Genomic DNA, 4,030 nt, shown 5'->3' with positions numbered 1-4,030 from the left:
GTCGTTTTTTGCTTTCATAAAAAGGTTTGCATGTCCCCAGACATCAAGAAAAGGAAAGTCTCCAGGTAACCATATGGAAACTTACTATGGTTAAGTAGGATGATTTTCTGTCAATGGTTAGACAAAACACTTCCTGCACTTTGTCCACAGAATAGACGAAGGAATGGTGTCAGAGACCAATCAAATAACTCACAGGGAAACTTCTCTTTTCGGCTGGGTTCATCCACCAAATAGACAAGGCTGCATGCCCCCTAAGCTTTGTTTCATTCACCAGACTACTCACGATAATTAGGTGGATGAAATGAAGGTTGAAGAGACATTCTTGACGCAAAAATACCATTTAGAGATGATGTTTGACTTGAAGCTATGTTTGAACAGGGAAATGAAAGTTGGTCGACAATGACAATCTTGCCTTCATGCGGGAAACACATCACTCGAAATATTGTTGAAACAATAGCTTCCATGTTGTAAACATAGTCACATTCGAGGAGTAGATTGTAATTTAACGGTCCTCGGACTACCATCACGTTCAAGTGAACGGTTTTCCTTCTCAAAGTTATCTGAAACTTGGGAAGGATCCCTAATGGTGGAGTGGTTCCTTTATTAAAACCTAACAAATTCTGTGTAACAGGCATAAGCGATGGCTAACCAAGCGCTTTCCAAGCAGTTGAGGAAAGGATACTCACTGAAGCCCCTTCATCTATGATAGTGCCGGACACGATCATTTTGTAAACTTGTACTATGATCTAGAATGGTACATTCCTGCTAGTCGATTCCAATCAAAGGAAGTGATTAGACTGCTTGGAGGGGGTACCAAATAAATGGGTGAAATAACCCCTTGAGTAGTGGGAAATGGGGGATTCTCTTCCTGCTGTGAAGGAATGGGCAGATTTCCCCCAAGTTCATTAGAATCTGAAGTGACAAAAATAATTTGAACAGTATCGTTCTCACTCTGTTATGAACCCGCTCAAGAAAAGATAGAAAATATAGATCAACGCCTTATAATTCAGCCTCTTTGAGGGGGCAACCTCCTTTACATTACATAAATGAACAATTCTTGGATGATTCAAATGAAAAAACCTCCTTTCTATATATAGGAGTCTAAGGAGTCTCAATATAATCTAGCCGACCTAACAATAATAATATAAAGCCACAAAAATAACAATAGAGGGATTCTATGGGGCACAGAAATAACAATATGGGGGTAATAGGGGCACAACAATATAAATAAGGGGTATAGCTACAATAGTAATGGGATAATCACTAGTATTATAGGGACCCAACATGCCCCTCTCCTTCAAAAAGGTGTTGTCCTCAATGCTTGAGTAGTTCTGGATACTTCTGCATAAAATTCTCATCCTCCCATGTGGAATCTTCAGTGGATAAGTTCTTCCACTTGATAAGATACTCTGAAATTGATCGATTTCATAGCTGTCGAGTTCTTGTTTCTATGACTACTTCCGGTTCCAATATAATTTTTCCTTCCTTGTCAAGTTCTTGCAATATTGTTTGAATTGGGAGCTTGTCGCCTATAACCTTCTTTAAACATGAAACATGGAAAACTGGGTGCAATCGAGAAGCTGTAGGAAGCTCCAATTTGTATGCCATAGTACCAATCTTTTGTAACACCTTGTACAGACCATAATACTTTGGTGATAATTTATTATCCTTCTTAGCTTGCTTTAGGGACATTTTCTTATATGGTTGTAGCCGTAGGAATACCCAATCACCTACATCAAAACTTCTTTCACTGCGATGTTGATCTGCCTATTGTTTCATTCTATTTTGTGCCAACACAAGGTTATCCTTTAAGAGTTGGAGGACTTGTTGTTGATGTTCGATGTGATGTTCCACTGCCTGAACCTTAGAATTTTCTCTTAAATATGATGTGATGGATGGTGGTTGATACCCATAAAGTGCCATAAATGGGGTCATTTTTGTTGCCGTATGGAAGGAAGTGTTATACCACCATTCAGCCAGAGTCAACCATTTGACCCATTGTGTCTGTTTATCAGATACAAAACAACGAAGATATCCTTCCAAACATTTGTTTACTATCTCAGTTTGCCCACCAGATTGAGGATGATAAGATGAGCTATGAGCTAACTGAGTACCAAGACAAGAAAATAATTCTGTCCAAAAATTTCTAGTGAAAATGGGATCTTTGTCACTTACAATAATCTTTGGGTTTCCATGTAGTTTTTGAACTGTTTCCATAAATGCAGTAGAAACTGTACTGGCTTTAAATGGATGTGATAATGCATAAAAGTGTGCATACTTGGTAAGTCTGTCAACTACCACCATGATGACACTCTTTCCCTCAGACTTGGGTAAACCTGTGATAAAATCCATTGAAACCTCCTCCCAACGCTGGCTTGGAATGGATAAAAGTTGTAATAGACCCGGTGTCTTAATTGTTTCAACTTTATTTTGTTGGCAAACCAAACATTCCGCCACAAACTTTTGAATATCTGATTTAAGTCCATCCCAAAAAAATTCCTTCTTAACCCTGTGGTAAGTTTTTAAAAATCCTGAGTGCCCTCCTAAGGGAGAAGTGTGCAATTCCATAAGAATCTTTTGTTTTAGTTGGGAACTCTTACAAAGATATAAGTGATCTTTGTACCATAACGAATCATTTTGCCAGCTAAATTTATCAGAAGTACTGGAATCTTGTTGTAGCTTTTGAATAAGTGCCCACACTTCCTCGTCATTCTTCCATTCCTCCCTTGCTTCGTTTATCCAATCTGGTTGGATAATAGAAGTGGCACACAACAATGCTTCCACATCCTCATCCTTTCTTGAGAATGCATCTGCCACCACATTTTGCTTCCCTTTTTTGTAGATGATTTCAAAGTCATAACCCAACATCTTTGTGACCCACTTTTGTTGCTCTTCAGAGGATAATCTTTGTTCTAAAATGTATTTAAGGCTATCATGATCCGTTTTTACCTTGAAGTGCCTTCCCATTAGGTAGGGTAGCCATTTCTTAAGTGCATGGAGTATTGCCAACATTTCCTTCTCGTAAATAGCTTTGCTTAAAAACTTTCCCTTGATTGGATGACTTTAAAAAGCAAGGGGTCTTTCATCTTGCATTAGAACAGCACCAATTCCATTTCCTGAGACATCAATAAAGGTTTTTGTGAAGTCCGGTGTAGCTAAGACCGGTGCTTGGCACATTGCCTCTTTAAGATGTTCAAAGGCCTTTGTTGCTTCCAGAGTCCATGAAAATGAATCTTTCTTCAATAATGTTGTTAGAGGTGCTGCTATTCTCCCATAATTCTTAACAAACTTGCGATAATACCCTGTCAACCCAAGAAATCCTCGCAGATGCTTTATGGATGTGGGGATTTTCCATTCCTTAATGGCTTTAATTTTGCTAGGGTCTACCTTAACTCCTTCATGAGATACAATATGACCCAAATATTCCACCTCCTGGACTCCAAAGAAACATTTGGATCTTTTTGCATATAATTGTTTCTCCTCCAATAGTTGTAGCACCCTGTCAACATGTTCAACATGATCCTTCCAAGACTTGCTGTAGATTAGTATATCATCAAAAAATACTAACACAAATTTTCTAAGGAATGGTTTGAAAATTGAATTCATCAAACCTTGAAATGTTGAAGGTGCATTGGTAAGGCCAAAAGGCATGACCAAAAATTCATAATGACCCTCATGAGTTCTAAATGTTGTTTTCAGAATGTCTTCAATCTTCATTCTGATTTGATGATATCCCGAACGAAGATCCAACTTGGGGAAGTAAATTGATCCATGCAATTCATCCAGTAATTCATCAATGACAGGAATGGGGAACTTATCTTTAATAGTGAGCTTGTTGAGCTCCCTATAATCCAGACACATGCGCCATGATCCATCCTTCTTGTGCACCAATACTACTGGAGCTGAGAAAGAACTTTGACTCGGTTGAATTATACGAGCCTCTAGCATTTCTGCAACCATACGTTCAATTTCACGTTTTTGGACATAGGGATATCTGTACGACCTGATGTTTGGAGGAACACTTCCCGGA

The sequence above is a fragment of the Pinus tabuliformis genome, chromosome 7 (genome assembly GCF_031772625.1).
Source record: "Pinus tabuliformis cultivar Carrire ecotype Pingquan chromosome 7, CPIR1, whole genome shotgun sequence".
NCBI classification, from domain to species: Eukaryota; Viridiplantae; Streptophyta; class Pinopsida; order Pinales; family Pinaceae; genus Pinus; species Pinus tabuliformis.
The sequence above is the reverse complement of the archived record's forward strand: the minus strand, read 5'-3'. Positions refer to the sequence as shown.